The 19,329-nt window shown below is 39.1% G+C and overlaps 1 protein-coding gene across 5 annotated transcripts in view; it reads left to right on the top strand.

Annotated features, from left to right (window-relative positions):
* SEMA5A (semaphorin 5A) overlaps positions 1-19,329 on the top strand; it is a 350,205-nt gene that overhangs the window by 78,869 nt on the left and 252,007 nt on the right. For all 5 annotated transcript variants that reach the window (XM_056332052.1, XM_056332048.1, XM_056332050.1 and 2 more), the window contains exon 2: positions 9,475-9,570. The gene's annotated coding sequence lies outside the window, so the exon portion shown is untranslated. The remainder of the gene's footprint in view (positions 1-9,474; positions 9,571-19,329) is intronic.

Raw genomic sequence — 19,329 nt, 5'->3', positions numbered from 1 at the left:
ACTTGAAATGTTCTGAAAATGCAGCTGCATCTGATTTGGAGCTATAGCCAATATTTATATGCACATTTAAGGCACAGCATCAGTGAGGCAGACATTTGAAGTGGCCTGGGAGTTTAAATATGCTTTCACATTTCCTGATTTTTCACATTTTTGTCCTGTTTCATCTCATCTGCAATAATAATATTAAAATACTACAATTATTTGCAAAATTATATGTATTTTTTTACCCTATTACTTTAATGTTATTATGTTTAAATCCCATTTTAATATTGTTTTTATCTAGGATAATTTAATATACCCTTCTGTGTGGTCTAATTTTCATTTACAGTGTCTATGTATCAATACTGCCTCCAGCATAATGTAATGTGAGTGCTAAATTAATTTGTTTTGAAAGTATTCAGACCTTGGGATAGAAAGTTAGAGAATAAGTTAAGAAGTGGGATGGGTAAAAGCACTGGCAAATGCAGCAAGGGCACCAAGTGTTTATATTTAGTCAGTGGTAGAGTTTGAACCTTATCTTAGGCAAAGTTTATCTCGGTGCATGTTTCTCTTTGCTTTGTTGCATTGTTCCAAGTTCTCTTACCTTTGAAGGAGAATGAGAACTTTGGAACGTAGCAACTTTTCCAGCAGTCTTGTTTGTACTTCTGAAGGGAGTTCCAGTCCTAACATCAGGATTTCCATATCAAGTCTGGGTGTATCTTAGTTCTTTCTTTTCCTTGTTTGTGCTATTTATTTCCTGCACTTGATCTAGGAAAATTTTAGGGATTTGCTCTAGTGCAGAAGTTCTAAATCAAATGTCTTTTTCTTCTTATATAATTATAAATTATCAGAAACAGCAGAATCATAGAAGTGCTTGCAGACAGGACATGGCATCCTCCCATCCTGTCCTAGCAAGCAAAATCTTCCGTGTCACAATTCAGGTTGTTGAATGTTTCTAAAGGCATTTCTAATAGGAGTTTCCTGTTTATTGGGCAGTTTGCTGCAGTTAGTTCTGTATGTATTACTGATTCATTCTATTAAGTTGTGAATTAACATCTACATTTTAAGTTTTGCTTGGTGAATTGTCAAAGAAAATGAGAACCAATACCAGATACTGAATTTAATACTGTGTTTAAATAAAGGCCCCTCAGGGTAGCGGGCTTGATGTCTCTGCACACTTTTCTGGGTAAATTCTCCCCAACTGCCTGAGTGAAAAAACTCCAGATTTTCCCCAGCACCAGCTACCAAAACTGTTTGCTCTTTTATATATTATGTTTTCACATGAAATAGGTATCTCAAGCAGATTTGAAATACAGAAGCAAAATCAGATCCAGGTATTCTTTTTTTCTGCTGCCTGAGGTGAACATGTAGGATGTCAGTGTGGCAAGTGCAGAATCATGTACTTCATGCTCTATTTAGCGGTTTACCCTCAAAAAAAAAAAAAAAAAAAAAGGTGAACATAATATGCCACTTGAAATTAAGTATACACTCTGTGAAGATCGGAGATACTGGAGGAGGGCAAGGAGGGCTGAGACAGGTAGTTAGCAGTGGGCATAATGCAGAGCAATTCTGGAATCTGGTGCCTGCTTTGTTATTTAAGTCTAGTGCACAGCAGGCTACAGTAGATATTTGCTTTTAATAACAGTTTATGATGAACTAAGTGTTGTAATGAAATTCTTGACAGGGATCCTACTTGTACATTAAATTCTTCGGCTTCCTTAATTTTGTTAGTACTGAACACAAGGAAAAAAAAAAATCTGTTGAGGAGCAGCTTGGAAATTAATATGTGTGTCCTTTCTGGGATGATGTCCAGGACTAAAGTGTTTACCTCTGTATCTTTGCTTTGCCTGAGGCATCTATGTTTGTTTCAGGACTGGGAGCAGCCAGGGAGATGGGAGTGTGCATGCATGTTGGGTGGCAAAGGGAGGGATAAGATGCTAGAAGAATGCCAAAGCACTGAATGCTTTCACTGCTATTGGGGTAATCATTTGGCCCTGGGTAAGAATATTTTAGACGAGCCTTGGAATATGTTCAGATCACAACCACTGTATTATTGCTATCTTTACGGCTACCTAGGAAAAAAAACCTCCACAGCTGGATGTTTTTCTCCTTCATGCTGAAGAGTAGAATAGCTAAGAAGCTTGCTGGGGAAAGAAGGGAGCATCTATCTGTTTGCAATTTACAGTACCACATAGATGGTGCTTTGTGTTCTGGCTCTGATGATGGATATGTTAAGTTTTGTCTTTCTCTCATGCATGCTGAGATGGAAGAAGGGAAAGCATCCATCACTGAAGGGGAACAATCTAAGCCAAAATAAAACTGAGGCAGAATATGAAAGCACTGTAATTAAAAATGCCTTGTTAATTCTCTCTCTTATTCTTATAGCATAAATAATTTCAGTACATTTGGCCTGTACATTAGTACATCCTGGAACCTAAATTGTCTTAAGCCTGTTGATATGTTGCACCACCTGTATCCCACAAACACACACACAGACACACACACACACAGAGCTGAAGAATGCTCCCCCCCCATTTGGAAAATTGGATGTATTTTTTTTCCCTGATACATCACAATTGAAATTAATAGACTTACCCAGGATTTAATATGGTCTCCTAGCTTTAAAATGCAGTGGATATGATTTCTTTAAATTATTTTGGACCATTTACACTAACAAAGTGGATAAGCCAGCTTGTGGAATAAACTGACATGAGTGAAAACTGGCACAGTTGTTAAACACTGTACATTGTAATGGCATTTTGTAAGGTATTATTACTTCAGCTGCACAGTTATGGGAGCCTGCTGCATATTAGCAGACACTTTCCTCATAACCTCAAGCTATATGCACCGCGTTATTTTCCTCTTCAGACTATCTTCTTGGATTCTCCCAGACTACATATCACTTCTTTTCTTTTTTTTTTTTTTTCTCTGCAGCAGTGCACGCTGTAGGCAATAGTGAGTGTAATACTTTCTGCATTGTTAGGCAATAAGCATTATCAGCAGCTGCAATATTCAGAATTAGTCTTTTCATTATTATTTGGCATCTGCAGTACCTACATGAATCTGTTCAGTCCTGTTTCTCCAGAAGGCAGCTGGGCGCTCTGACTGAGAGAATGCGACCATAAAGGTTTCCTGAAATTGTCACTGTACTCAGGAGTTCCACTCTTCATTGGAACTGCAGTTTTCACAGTGCAGTTCACCAAGCTATATAAATAAATGTGTTCTGCTTAAAGAAACTGGTATATCTTATAAGACATCTTCACATTTTATAATGGTGAAATGGGCACAGAGCAAGGTTCTTAAGGCTACACCACAGATAAATTGCTGAGCAAGAAGTATAATCCAGGTCTCATAACCCCAAGCTTCATCCTTGGTCTGCTAGCAAACAGATGTCTCTGAATTAAGTATGATACAGAAAATATATCAGCTGGTGTCCTGCAGTACAGAAAATGTCTTTTACAATGGTAAATAAACCCCAGGGTTTTCCTGAGGGTTGTGGGCTTTTTTTTTTTTCTTTTCTATGAAAGGTGTCTGTCATTTAAGCTTCACTTGATTTTTAAAAAGTAGGTTGAAAAGGTTTTGTGGCTTTTACAAAAGGCCAGATAAACCATAATATTTTATGATTACAAATCTAAAGATGCTTTTGGTCAAGATTTATCTTCTGTGATACCCTAGTTTTGGTTTTATCTTTCTTAGCTTACTTGCTGCCTTTGGAAAATAAAGTAGCCATATACTAGCTAATGAAAGAAAGGAAGTAACTGTGTGGTTTCATGTGGACTAAATGCATAGATCACAGGGTATACTGTTTTGCTAGTTTTTCCTACACTGGCATAGATATTGAATAACTTATATGGTGATCAATGAGATTTGAGATTTACATGCTAACATCAGTTTTAAGTGTGTGGCTTAAATTTGAGAATTGTATGTGACGTGAAATTGTCAGAATTCTAGAAGAGTAATAACATTTTATTCTATGGGCTGTTGCTCTTATCAGGGTGGGTGGAGTGACGCTGAGACTACTTTTCTTACAGGTGAAAATTGTAGAAGAGGTAGAAGCAGTATGGTGTTGCATTTTTGGGAAGAAATGAGATTTCTCAAGAAGATTGTTGCGTGGTACGCTTCCTGCAATGCTAGTGCCTTCCCCCGCTCCCTCCCCCCCCCGAAACAAAACCAAAACCCAACAACCAGCACAACACAGCTGTGAGTTTCATCTTAAGGACACCAAAAAATTCTAGAAAATTTTTTTTTTTTTTGTCTTGTAGATGCACACACACACACAAATCTTGGGTATATTATGCTACAGTGTTTAATAATTCTCTTTGTTGACTTTCATTATGAAGTTGATTTCTCTGATCATGAAACTCTCAGCCTGTCATGTTGCCAGTTCTAACACAACTTGGCTGAAAGGTGCTACTCTTGTCGGTATCCTAGAGCTAGAAAAGTTTGTCTGGATTATCAATCCCATGAACTTCAGGTTCAGGAAACCATATAAGAGTTTGGAGGCATGTAGACAGCAAACACTAGTGGCAACAGAGCGCTTGAAATGTCTATAGACTTCAGTCAAAGACCAGAAAAGCACAAAGATGAATGGTGTCAAGCTCAAGAATAATTATTTTCAGAAGTTTTGCTGTCAAACTCAAGGAGATCAGAGTTGTATCAGAACTGATTTATTTTACATTAAAATACTCATTTGTGTAACTTGAGGAAAGTTAGATAAATGCCATGTTTTCCTTGCTTTTTGAAGTCTTCATGAAAAACGTGACTTCAGTGGGAGCAAGATCACAATAATTTCTCCTTTATTACTGTTTTTCTCCTTCTCTACCATTTTAAGCTAAGTAATACTGTTTGTTCTGTCAGCAGTCTTAATAATGTATTATACTTTAAAAATTACTATTTTGGGAATCATGGTGGTTTTTGGCAAGAACTAAGTCCTGCTCTTGGACTATAAATCTGTGGTGGTTAGTTAAAAGGTTAAATTTACACTAACATGTCTTGTCACTCTGACCTAGATGGAGTTAAAGCAACTAAGGCAGGCAAATTCAGTGGCTTTAAATGAGCTATTATTAGTCAAATCCCTGCGAAACCAAATAAACCTTATGTCATTCTGTTTTACAATTTTCAACCAGAGAACTCTGGCTGACTGGTGACTTTACATGTTCTAATCTATGCTTTCCTGTCAGCAATATGTTTCCCATCCTGGCACTCCAGTCTCTACATTTGTTCTTATTTTGGCCTAGTGGAGAATAAAGTGATACTGTAAATAGTATTTTACTATTTAAGTGGCTGTGAGCGTGTCGTGGTCTGATAATGTTGGATTTACAATGCCTATGAAGTAAGCCTGACAAACTCGGGATGAGTCAGATCTATGGCTTACGTGATTTGCGCGTGGGAGTGTGTGTACGTGTGTGTGTACATCCATCGCTCTGCATGACTTGGAGCTTGTGTTCAGCAGGGCAGGAGCAATGCTGAAGCTTAAGGGAGTACTGGTACTGCTCCTTTTTTCTCTGCATATGATTTCTGAGTTGAACCAGTAACTATATTTGTGAAGACCTGGCTATTTCCCAGCCCAGCACATGAAGGAGTGTAGGAGCGGGTGTAGTGCTCCACACATAGAGCTGCTGCTCTGCAGTATGTCTGCGGGTGTCTGCCTGTTTGGGATGCATTTGTGTGGGCTGGTTCCATGGTCTCAGACAGTGACGGCTGTGACAAGCTCAAAGACATTGTTGACCTTTTGTTCATTCTGCTTTTTTCCTTAAAAACTCCTACATTTATTTTGTTTTGGTTTTACTTTACTCAATATTATGATTTGAAAAGTGTATAAATAAAATGCAGCTTTATAAGAAGGGTATTCCTATTTCTATCATTTTCCTTATGCCTAGATTTTGCTGAATAATTGCCATCTTTCCACATCCATTCTTTAGCCCAGCAAATAAGCTGGATCTAATAAGATCTTTTTCCTCATGTGACGACCTCTTCAGCATTAAAAGGGGAGGACAAGTAATAATATTAGCTAGCATACTTTATAAGGAGAAATGTTAGTTTTTGTAGGAGCACAAGTTTGCATATAGCAGCTGTTCTAACCATTCATCCTTGATTCATCCCTGAAAGTGGGATACATTTGCATAATGCAGGATTTTTTTAAAGAAGGGAAGAGGAGGGAGGATATTGTATCTTTTTTTTTTTTTCTTAATAATTTTTTCCACTCTCCCTTTCAATTTTGGTACACTTACAGTTTTGACATGATTTTCTCTCCTGCTGCCAGAAAGCAACAACAGATAAAAAAAAAAAACCCAAAACACAACTGAAGTTGGGGGAAAAACCCCGTCTCTCTGGTTCTTCTGAGGCTTCTACTTCAGCACCACCATCAGCAGAAGTCACTTGAAGCAGCTTTCTTAACTCAGGTTGTGATGATCTCTGTGGAGCAGAAGCTAAGGCTGGCTGGGGGAGAGGTATGGAGCAGGTGTGGTCCTATCCCTCTCAGCGTCTTTTTTTTTTTTGCCTTGCAAGGTGAGCAGTGGTTGCCATTAGGTACTGTATAAAAATCCCAGGTGCCCGGGCAAGCTCTCAGCTGACTGGGTGAGGTGAGGCTGCTGCTGTGGCATGCTGCCTGAACAGTGCCGTACAGCTACAACAGAAGCGGGAAGTCTCAGCATGCAGACACGCCACGGTGTCTAGACAGGCTATGATTATTTCTTTGCTCAATTCAGTGTATAGCCAAATATCTTTCCAAATATACTAGACAGATGTGAAAGCAGTGCCCATATCTGTCTGACAGCGAAGGCTGTTAACGGCGTGTGCATTCTTCACACCCCCACCAGACTTAATCATACTGTTTGGTTGCACCAATGACTTCAGTACCATATTCTGACAGCAGTGGGAAATGCCACTCCAAGAGTTCATCGTTAAATCTAGTGAAGATTTCTGGAAAATGTCCCCTAGTATGTATCTGTATATATTTTTATCCATTTGCAGAAGGTTCTTTTCCCCTGCTCATTTAAATTAACATGCTTCTGGGCAAATAAAATACGCCATGACTGAATTCCCCTCTTGTGTGCCTGTGTTTGTCACTGATTGGGAAAAGCAGCTGTTTGGAAAGTGAGTTTGTGTCTTGGTTTGCCTGGCCATTTTTGTGAAAGTTTTTGGTTTAGATTGAAACTGATCATCAGTTTCAGAAGTCGTTTTGAAAGGAAGGGATAGGAGACAGACGCGAGAGCACATCCACGGCAGCCTTTTTGCTTCAGCAAATGATGCTAAACCAAAGCAAAAGCAAACTAAAGCATATTACACGCGCCCCCCCCCCAAAAAAAAAAAAATATTTTTTTTTTCAGGAAATTTGCTGATTTTGGTGGCTTAATTTACAATTTCCATAAGATTGGTTTGGTGTGGGCTGTGTAGGCTGGGTTAGCATAGCTTTAGCTTAACTAAATGAATACTCAGGCTAATTTCTGGTGTTATCCTAAGTCCAGCATATACTGTATTGTGCCCCATGAGAGTGCTGCCACAGTCACAGGAACAGTAGGGTTGCCATGTCAAAAGGTATAAGGGAAGCAAGACATGAATCTGTAGAAATCCAAGATTTACAAGTTTGTTTCTCTGTGTGTGAGTCTTTTCCCTAAATCATTAAGGTGGGTTCAGACTCTTCTTTCTGGTTTCTATTCAGATTAGAGTAAAAATAAACTTGGTAAAGCTTTTATGTTGCTAAAATAGAATCTAAGATGTTTATGTAGAAATACAAATTGTGGAAGGAGTGGTTGAGGGGACAGTGGGTGTGTTGAAGTGCATAGAGAAAGCAGTAGTACTGTAAGGTTTGTTTAGAAGAATGGAGGTATACAGCTTTCTTTGTAATGTTTCAAAGGATAATAATTCAATTGCTCATTCTGGTGTAGTGAGTGCACACATACATCACTAGCACACTGCATCTTAGAGATGGGTTGCTTGTAGTTGTCTGTAGAACTTGCTGCATGGTAACAGCTGTAATTAATTACCTGACAGACTGAATGTCTCAGAGTACATGCATGGGTGGCGGGTAGTTGCGCTGAGGTATTCTCTGGTACACAGCAATATAAAAAGCAGAACTTGATCCTCCTCCAAGATTTAAATTTGTTCTTGCCTTTCTGAAAAGCAGGAGGCAAAGAAAAGGTGATGCAATGTCTTCTTGATATGAGCTTCACCTACCACCTTGGAGTATGAAATTCGTAGTGACCTTCCATCCTTTAGCTTCGATTGATCCCTATACCATGAAGAATGCTATCTAAATCTCTTGGCAACTTCTACAGCAGTTTGACATCACTGAATTTCATGGAGGGGTGTGTATGTGTGCATATGATATAAATTCTTAATTTAGAAGAAAATATGTAAATGATAAAAGTCTGAAGTATTTGGTGACAGGGAGCAGGGGGTTTATGAGAAATTTTGACGTGGTGAACATAAATCTAGATCTTCGTTGTCTAACCTGGAGAGTTCCTTTTGCTCATATGATGTTTCCTTGCCATAAAATGTTTTTATATAGTAGTGCTTATGCATTTGGAAAACTTCCTGAGACTTTCATAGGTCAGAAAAACACTGGAAAAAAATTCACAAGCACTTCCAGTCATCTAGTACAGGCACGTTATGGAAATGAGTATACAGAGTGGAATTACGGCTCCTTTTTGCCTCCTGTCTCTGATTAGGTTCAAGGGTGAACTGTTGATTGCTAGTGTATTTGTTCTGTGCCATAGACATTCTCAATCAAAGAAATGAATACTTAAATTGGATGGACTATTATTTATTTATTTTTTTAACTTCTGAAGTGAAGTACCTTTTTGTTGAAGTGTTGAGAGCAGGAAACTGCTGTGTGATTCCTCTTGCTGTTTCCGGTAAAGACAGCACTCATTTGATTAGCAGTATCTTCTTCGATTCAAGAAAGAAAAAGCAAGATGATATTTTGAACGTTTATGTTGTCTTTTTTGTTCCTACAAAATAGGTTAATATCTTGAAGTTTTCATAATGATGCGTCTCTTTTTCTTAAAAATGTCTTTTGTATTGTTTTGAGACATCAGACGGTAACTTTGTTTTTCTCTTGAACTTAGTTTTATGGAAACATGAAAGAATACTGAAGTTTTGCCCACCTGAATTTTGTCATGGATTTCACTTGGGGACAGACTTCAGCTCACTTTTTAAGCATGTTTGATTTTAGTGGTGGTTAGGGCACCAAGGGAGATTTTACAGTGAGGATTTTTCTCAAACTTCTATATCCCATGGATTTTTCTAAGTCTGTGACAAATACACTCCTATTTTCTGATTCTCATCCCAAGCTGCCAGTCATTTTAAAGAATGAGTTTTTTTCTGTCTCTTTCTGTTTGATACTTGTTCACACTGTGTGGTTCAGTGCCTTACATTTCTAATTTATTGTCTTGAGAGACAGATGTTTTATGACTGCTGTAAATGTCTGAGAACTGCTGATGAGCTGTCTCTTCAATACCTATTACTTGTCTTTTATGTTTCCTTATCTCCTAGGAGCCTACAAGCTAGACCCAGGACCCCACTGTGCTAGGCTCCGCACAAGTACTGAACTGAGACATTAGACGAACACAGAGGGATGGTGACTAAAAGGTAGGTAAAAGACTGTATTTTGTTCAGTGGGTAGATGGTGATGTCATGAAGAGATTCTAAGATGCTCTCTGGAAAAGGACTTGTGAGATGGCTTTGCAGACCATTACAGGTATTCTGCCTTTCTCTCCTCCCTAAACTAAGGAAATGCAAGAAATGGAAATGGGAGGGATGCAAGAAAAACAAGCTGCAATTCTCCTTTATTCTTCCCTCTCTTAAATTATGCTCAACTTCAAAAAGGGAAACTATGTAAAAATGAGGATGTTCATTTAAAGAAAAACCGAAAGGGCAACTGTAAGAGTAACACGTTCATAGGTGGCAGAGACACTATTTCAGGATGCTGTTTTGGAGGCTCCACACAAATGCTTACCATCAGTCTAAAAATGACTTAGGAAAAGGAAGCCTTTATAGCAAAATGACAAGGTAGAGGAGACTATTAAAAGCAAGAAGACATCTTAAAAAAAGCTGTGGCTATGTTCAAAGAAGGAAATAGGACCAAAATATCCCCCTGTCAGGCTAAACATAAAATTAATACATGTCTTTTTCAACCACACCAGTAGCAGGAAGCCAGTTGAAGGATCTGTGTGGCCTGTGTATGATGTCATTAGGAAATGAATGATCTGAGATAGTATCACGGCATAAAACTGAGTAATTCTGGTGTGTATGTGCTCACCACTGAAAAGCATAGGGTGGTTCCTGTTTTGGAACCCTTCTTATGGGAGGCTTACGAGATTCCCTTTCTCATCTGGATGCATCTGTAGGAAAGATTGTGGAACAAATTGCATGTTGCCAATTTAACAGGTCCAGATGTAGCATACCCTAGTTTTCAAGGAATGGAAGAGTGAAACAGACCAGCTACAGGCTGTGGCATGCAGCCTCATGCTTTTAAGTCTCTCAGCAGTTCAGAACTTGATGTCTAATTTGATGCCATGTTTTAGAAAACATTCATGTGGAATTGGGGAGTCTAGAAACCAATAGGCCTTTTGTTTAAATTGAGTGCATTAATTAAAAAATTAGATTAGTAATTGTTTTAAAAAGGGCGTTGTACAAATATGATGGAGATACAGAGGAAGATTTGATTTCTGTGAAGGAGAGCCTGATGGAGAGGAGATTTAGAAATATGTTAATATTAGCTTTCAACTACTTGAAGGGTGCTTACAAAGATGAAAGAGCCAATGTTCTTGGTAGTGACAAACCACATAATGGGGTTAACATCCACAGATGGCAGATTGAAATGTTCTGATTGGGCACTGCATGAAAATCTTTTTCACAAGGAGGCTAGTGCAGCACTGGAAAAAGTTACCCAGGGAGGTGGGGGGTGGCATCTCTCTCGATGGAGGCTTTCACGTCTTAGTTGAACAATGCTACAGCTGACCTGACCTACTGTGGCTTTTATTGGTTGCACAGACTGGGTGACTCCCAGAGATCATCCCTTCCAGCCAGCATTTTTGTGATTTGAAGTAAAGTCATGCTAAATTGCTGTGGCCATTTGAAGCAGGTAACCAGCATGCAGATGAGAGGGATTTTACCATGTATTGCTCTGCTTAAATTTTATTTTGTATTCAAAATCCTCTTAAAAAACTTTTAAAGGAACTAAACAGTCACAGGTTAGCGGGGAGGCCTGCCAACTATGTAAATATTTGGTTAAATGGTAAGAAACAAAACACCAGGATTAAAATATGTTGGAAGTCACCAGTAGATTTCCACAGAGATCTCTGTGAGTGCTCGGGGGATCTTCACAAGTGGCTTGGAACAGAAGTGTGGTGACAAGATTTGTTTCTGAAACTGTTATTCTGGGCAAAAGAAGGTAAAAGAAAAGGGGGTAGGCTGAAAAACTGCAAAATAACCTTATAGAACTAAGCAACCATTAAAATGGGGGATGAAATTCAGCATCAGTAGTGGTAAAATATTTTGAGCTGGCCTGAGATCTTGGGACTGGAAGCAGTAATTTAATGAAGAAGAAAAAAAAATCAGCTCTATACTTTAGTAGCAGTCAAAAAGCAATTTTATATCAGGAGTTGCTTTGAAAAGAGAGAGATCAAAATATCATTAGGACACTGTAAATCTGTGGTGTGTTTGCATCTTCAATATAGTGTGCTGTTCAGGGCTCTTTTATCTCAGAACAAGTGGAGTAGAACTGGAAAAGGTTCAGAGAAGGGCAACAAGAATAAAGAAAGGCAGCAGGATGCAGGAGGTGTCTGTGGAACGGCGTCCATGCAAGAACAACTAGCACAGATGAGTCTCCAGACTGGAAAAGAAATAGTGGCCAGATGCTAATGCTAGAGGTCTATAAAATCATAAGAGCTGTGAGGTGTGTGAATAGGAAATGAATACTCAGTGCCACCTGATTTTTGTATTAGACGAGATACCAGGTGAAACACGTAGGAGCAGTTTCAAAGCTAGGAAAATAATTTTTTCTTTGCATAGTGTGTAAGTCAGTTCTGAAATTCTTTGTCATAGGATGCTGTGCATGCTGCCTGAGTATAAAGAGCTCCTGAGTAAAGTTGGAAAAGGAGGTGGAAAAGTAAAAAGGAGGAAGAAAAAAAGTGACAAGAAAAGGTATCGCCTCTAGTCAAGGAAGTTACTGAGCTGCAAATTGCAGAAAGCTGTGTGATAAGTGTTTTGCAGGGATTGGAAGAGAATATTTCTATGTGACTGCTCTGGTTTTCACTGTTCCCTTAGCTACTCTTGGCTGCCCCTGGATGCAGGTTAGCAGGTCAGGCTGGATATTTAGTCTGAGCCAGTTTGTCATTCCGTTTGGGCTAGACATCCATCCTGGCCCACTGTGGCAGTTCTTATGTGCTATTTTATAAATAGTAAGGTTGCAAGGTCCCAGAAGAGAACTCTGTTGATAAAAATATTTGTAAAAATATTAAGCTATCATGTAACTTGAGGTCTCATATTGAGCTCAGAGACTTTTCCCTCATTGTAAGGCAAGTGCTTTTTAGCTTATTTTGGCACTTGATAAATTACAAATAAATTCATCTTAATATGTTCAACCTGTTGCATTGAGACTTCAGTTCTTAGTCCAAAAATCTCACTTTTTTTTCTTACTGTGTTCCCTGCACAGTCTGTACTGCCTGTGAGAGAGCAAAGAATTACCAAAGCGCCTTTTCTCACTGCGTAAGTCCTGGTGACACCCATTTCGGTGCAGAGACAGTAGTCTTTGTGGGGAGAGATAAGCAAGATGAAATGGCAAAGCCTTGAGAGAGTACAGTACAAAGAAAATGAGAAAAAAGTACTGAGCTTGGAGATACTTTTGTATTTGCAAGTTAGCTAGAGGGGCAAAATGTTGGAGTTAAGTTATGACAATCAAGGGGGCAAGGCTAAAAGTGACAGTGTTGCATAATGATAGCGGCTGAAATGGCCAAAACGGATAAGGCAGCTGGAAGAGAGAGGGTTATAGGAGAAGATTAGTGGAAAATAAGTAGATTGAACTGAGGGAATTGAATGGGAAAAGGCAAGCAAGGATGCGAAACTACGGACTAAAGTTCTTGAGAATTAACAGGATTTTAGGAGTTTAGAGAGGAGCAGACAGTGGGAATGAAAGAAACAGTGTCTTTGGTTTTCAGTCAGGGTTTATGGACCTGACAAGTACATGTCCATGGAAGTATTAAAAAGTGTTTAAATTTCCGGTACCACTATCTGTACTTCCTCTGGGAAGTCTTCTGAGGGGACTTGAAATCAGAAAATATAGTGGGGAGAACAATGTTTCTTCATTAGAGAGCATAGTTGTTCTTGGTAAAAATTAATTTTGCTAAAACAGTAGCAAAAGCAAGACTAAAGCAGTTGAAATGGAGACACAGAGTATTTCTAACTAGCATGTCCAAAACTTGCAAAGACAATGACATGAATATTTCAAACAGCGATGTGCAGAGTCCTGAGGAGAGTATTTCTCTTGCAGGAAGAGGGGATACAAGGGTGTGGTTTTAGTTACGTGGAGGGGAATTACAGAATAAGAGCAATTACAAGGGAAAAAGGGAGAAGATTATAACAGAGGTCATTACCAATTAAAAGTATTGCTTAGGTGAGCCATTTCCCTACCTACCTAATTCTTTGAGCTGTCCATCAGTGACGAAGAGCCCTTCCTTATGGCCCTTCTACCTTTTCCTTGTGGCACTGTGTATGCGATGGTGGGAGGTTTCACTTCCTGCTACACTTCGGGGATTTTAACAAATGAACGATAACAATGAAAGTTTGTCAGCAGTAGCTGTTGCTTGTTAAAATGAACCCACATTGCTTCAAAGCAGCCATAGCTTTTACAGAGTGGAACGAAGTAGCTTCATTCTCTTTCAAAAACTCTGTGCTTGGTATGTAACGTAACTGTGGACCACTGAGCTGCAAACAGCTTTGTATTGAAGTGATGAATTGTGCTGTACTTGATTCTGCATATGAGGTGAAGGAGGATCAGAGAGGGACAGATGAGGTCATTGTGTCTAATGGAAAGATCTTTTGTTTCTTGCTACAGAGAATGAGATTCTTCCCATTAAAGCCTGTTGCTAAATCTCTGAGATTAATGGCATCTAGAAGCAGGGTTTTAACACCTGGTGTGAAACTAAATGGTCTTTGATTTATAATTTTTTTTTCTTTCTCAAAAATCTAGTTAGGAATAAGGTTCAGCTTCCCCCCACTGGAACAACTGCCCTCCCCTGAGTCACACTTCTTGCGATAGAAATGCTGCCTTTATTCCAGATCTCTCTCAACTGCCTGAAGTCTCATGGGTTGCTTTCTTTTGTCTTGATTATTGAAAATGTCATAAGAATTTGTAGGAAAGGGCACTGTTTTGAGACCCTTTGAATTGTGCTTTTTCCTCCAGGTTTGGTGTGTGTTGTGTTCCCCCCCCACCCCCGGCATGACACAGAATTTTGTACTTGCAGTGTGTGCATGAACATAGTGTGTATAATGTATTTGGTCTGGAAGCCCTTTCTGCAATACCACAGTTGCAGACCACAGTTTGAATTATTTTTCACTCAGCTTCATATTGCATCTTTATAAAATATGGTGGAATCCAGTGCTGGAAAACATGCAAGCTTGACAGCCCTGGAAATTGAAATCCCTGTTTATCTGTGTACTAGATAGCACAGCCTAGCTGGAACAAACTATATTTTGGAAGTACAGCTCATGATTAACCTGATGAGATGACCTCTGCTTCAGTTTATTATTTACAGAGCACTGGAGGTTTGCAAAGACTTTGCACAGTGAGTGTGTCATGTTTCAATTTGTATTTTCAACATATTTCTATATGATGTATTTCTTACAGTATAAATACAGGTTTGTGTCTTAAAAAAGCAAGAACTATGAACTCTGTACAGGATTGCCCATGTGAAAGAGATGTACTTTTCCATAGTTATATTATTAGTTGTAGAAATTGATAAGGCTGTAGTGATTGAACTAATACATGATAAAATATGATCTTTTATATTCAAAAAGTTAACAATTTAAAAACCAGAATGCATCATGGTGCATTTAGCAATATACATTTTCTGTTAGATCACTCTGCAGCTGCCACATCAACATCAGAGTGAAGTGATATGTAACAGATGAGTTGGCCAGGTATGAAAGGATGGAGAGTACCTCTTGCTGTATCCAAACTTTGCTTTTGGGACTCTTCAGTAGGATGCAGGTCCAATCCTCTCTCTTCGGTAAAGCATTCTGAGGTAGAGCATAGCAAGCACACCATACTAGAAAGTTGGTTATTACTCTTGGATGAGTTGAGTATCATTCACATTTTAAATCTGTCTTGAGTTATGCGTTTTCTAGTGCTGCCATAAATTGCCAATTTTTTACTTAGCCAGATGCATACAATATCAACAAGTTTCTTGGTTTGATTGGTGTTCTTTGTGTCCAGCTCTTTTCCTTTTTGCCTCTTTCTAGGTCAAATCCTGCATTTCATTATTACACAAGGTTCCCAGTGGAAAGGCCTTGCATCCTCAGCAGTTTCCTTCTGGGCTCTTTATTTTGAATTCCAATAATTGCATTCCATAGACCCTTCTCATACCTATGATGCTTGTATTGCATTGCACTACTGCTACATAAACTGATACATTTCTGCTCTGACTTAATCAACACCACACCTGCAGCCAAAGGGCAAGTTTTAGTTGGACTTGTAAGACATTTTATTGTACTTGTGTTTTTCCTTGTTTACAAGGAAAGAGGCTGTTTACAAGGGTTTCATGTGGTTGTTTTGTTTTGGGGTTTTTTTGGTTCTTTTTTCTTAATGGCCATTTTACTTGGTATTCCTTCTAGAGCTTATTTGGACTGTTTGTTCTGGAAGTAGATTTAACATGTCTTTCTGTAGTAATATGCAAATGACATCAATGCAGAGGTCTGGTAAATAAAGGAGAAGACATTTAACTGCAAAGGGATTACAGAAGAGCAGAAGAGATGGAGATTGTAGGAAATAAGAGCATACGTAATACCACTGACAGGCTGAGAAAAGAAGTAAAAATAAGTACAAGAAAGGAAGGTACTGTTTTAGCACTTTCTTTGTTTTTAAATTAATGCCATCTCCTACTGATCAAAAAATGTTTTGGTTGCCTCAGAAAAGAGGCACTGAGGTCTACAGTGACTGGGAAGCTGAGAGCTTTGATTTGTAGGGGGGGCTAATGCATTCCCTTACTCTGGAATCCACCATTCCTTAGGGCACAGTGGAGGGTGGCATTCACGCAGTGGGGTAGCTGGTCACCTGTCTTGGGACACATCAAGAAGGAATGGGCTATTCCACAACCACTCACAGCGTCCTGGATATGACTTTCCTAGCTTTCTTTCTTACGTGTGATACGTGCCATGACTCTGCAACATAACCTCCATGATAGGCACTGAGTGGTCCTGTCATTGTTTACCAAGGTTTTGTGATTAAAAGGAGAGGAGAAACCTGTACTAGTCTCAGTGGAAGCCTCAGTTGCCAGTGTGAAAATGCTTTTAGCAGATCCCATGAAGAGCACTTTGGGATCTTTTGTGTTTTAAAATTAAACTGGCCTCTTTGCTGCTTCTAAAAATGTTGCTGGAGTGGTGGGTAGGGCAGGGCTATCTACAGTCATGCAGAGACCTTTCTTTCTTGTCTTTTAACCCACCCTTCTCAGGTGTCAGTGCATCCAGTGTAGTACACCAAATTTTTGTATCCCTAAGCAAATGGGCAAAAGGGTTAGTCTGCCTTGTCATGAGTGCATTGGTTGGCTGGTCTGCAGCTTGGGATGAACTAAGGGAGTGGGTTACATATGTGCCGTCATTCTTGCTGCTGAGGAGTGAGTGGGATCTTGTGATACCTTTTATCAAATTACGTTGCTGGTGCATGTTCATAGCCTGGGTTAGCCAGCACCCAGCTTATGACTGAGATGGGTCTGCATAGCTCAGCAGAAGCAGGTTGTTGCGTGGCTTCTCTGCAGGATATTGAGGAAAGGGGAGAAGGAAGCTGGACTCCAGTGGATGGAGATGGAAAGGGCAAGATCTGTGTGTGGCAGGAGATGCAGTGTGTTCTAATAAGCATAGCTTCCTCCAGACTTTACCCTTTGCGTACAGAAACTATGGTGGTCTTAAAAATGCAGCTGGTGGCTGGTTTCCATTTGGGATAGGGGATGACTCGAGGGAGAAAATGGTACCAATCATGAGTGAGTGCATGGATCAGGGTGTTGAGGCATGCTGTGGTCGGCTGGTATTGGACTAAGCTTTGACACAGCTGACTTCTGGGAAGATCTAGATTGCTTGGGACCTAGGGTCTTTGTTCAGGGTGTGGCGTTGGAGCAGGGGCATAGACTTGGTATGGGGAAAGATGAAGGGGCAGGCCAGCAAAGTGGACTGGAGGCTATTCTAGTCTACCTAGGGGAATGCCTTTGCTTATTGTTATGGGCTGTTGTCTAAGTGGGCATGTGGTCCTCCCAGCAAAGTGTATGACACCCAACTGTCATATGTATTGGTGTTGTGGTTATTTCAGGAAAGGACTCGTAGAATGCTTTGCCATGTGTGCATTTGTTTTTTTGAGAAATGCAGTATGTGAGGATGTGAAGGTGTACAGAAGGAGTGCAAAAAGGGGCGCAGACCATACTATATGGCTTTTGGGTGTAGATCTGGGTAGTCTTAGGCGACACTAGTGAAGAATGTTCTGACCGCAGGTCATACAGCCTTGCCTGGTACAGTGGGGAGGGAGTTTTCCATGGGCTGTTGCTTTGACACCAGTGAATATACTGTGAAGCATAAAATGTAGGAATAGTCAGAAACTTTCCCCTTAAGCACCTGTGGGGGTACTAGAAAATTTGAATGCAAGCAAAATAGACTAGGATAGCTAAACCAGTGCCTTTATTTTTAGAAAAATCTAAGGGAAGACATAATCATCCTATGTTTCTATTTATGAGCTCAAGGTGACTTTGACACGTTTGGTCTCTAGATCTTAGACTCCTCAAAAGGAGGAGTCTAACATATGTTTCAATGTATGCAATCTGTGCATACATACTGTATGCTTCTAAGATTCCAAATAATAAATGAAAAATGACGGCTACAAAAAGCTATAGAAGTCTAAAGTGATTTTGGATATGATGGAGACATCAGTGACACTTACGTAATTTAGTCTTTGACTGATGGAAACCATCGGCCAGAGAAGCCATTGGGAAAGATGTCACCAAAGAAATTGGATTTTCACAGCATTGTTAGTTTGTGAAATCTAATGGAATAGATATTTTTTTCTTGAAAGCTGTTAAATGAAAATCATTAAAAAGAGCATAATCATTAACTATTAGATAAAATATGGAAACGTAAGTGAGTTAAAATAACTTTTTAAGAGTATATTTCAGACTTGGGGAAAAAAGGAATGTATTTATTTTATTTTTTTGAGACACAAATACACAGAGCAGTACAGTATGTGTGCTGTAAAGAAAATCCACAGGAGGCTTCTGTGTATTGAAACAAGTAAGTCAAAAGCCATTCTGCATTCAACCTTAAGTTATTTGACATCTTATTTGTTGTTTGACAGCTTTATTGAGTGCGTTCCACCAGATAGTAATATGATTTCTGTTGTGTCAAGTTTTACTACTTTTAAACAGACTTAAAAATAGAACTTAAATTTTTAACAATAATGTTAGAGGATGAAAATACAACTATGAGGTTTTTTTCTCTTTAAAAGGATTTTTTTCTTTTTTTTTTTCTTTTTTTTTTCTTTTTGCTGTCATGCCATGTCTTAGGATCTAGCAAAAACCCAGCAAGTTTGTATTGATGGGAAGTTCAGGCATGTACAGGGATGTTCCTCATACATGTGTAACCTTTGTATGTGAATACATGGGGTTTAAAGTGTAAGCATTGTATTAATTTTGAACTTGGCCTTTGGTTTTTGAAGACTCTGATGGACTGGCTTTTTAGCTGTAGAATGGTCTTTGAAAAATCTTTGTGCCTTCCATTTATTTTTTTTTTTAATTATTTTACCTGGTTTATTTTAGGAAAGGATTTATTAACTTGATGCTTCACAGAAGGTGTAATATGGCTGTATCTGAATACAAGATTTAGTGAAAAACTAACAAAAAGTAGATGAACATTCAGAAAGATCTAACAGAAGCCATGATTTTCCCTTCAGACTTCTTATTCCAGGATTCTGATAGCTTCATCGGGGTTTCCTACGTTTCTGATGGACATCTTTAGAATTACAGCATGGTTAGCCACACAGTTAATATTCTTAATTAAAAAGAGGCATGTTTGTGTGATGTCTCTGAATTACCTGAATATTAACACAACTGAATGGGGCACAGAAAGGAGTGGTGTGGTTTTTGTGTTGCAGTTCTC

Source organism: Falco biarmicus, chromosome 3 (genome assembly GCF_023638135.1).
Source record: "Falco biarmicus isolate bFalBia1 chromosome 3, bFalBia1.pri, whole genome shotgun sequence".
In the NCBI taxonomy this organism is placed as follows: Eukaryota; Metazoa; Chordata; class Aves; order Falconiformes; family Falconidae; genus Falco; species Falco biarmicus.
This window is presented reverse-complemented; position numbering and strand designations above follow the sequence as displayed.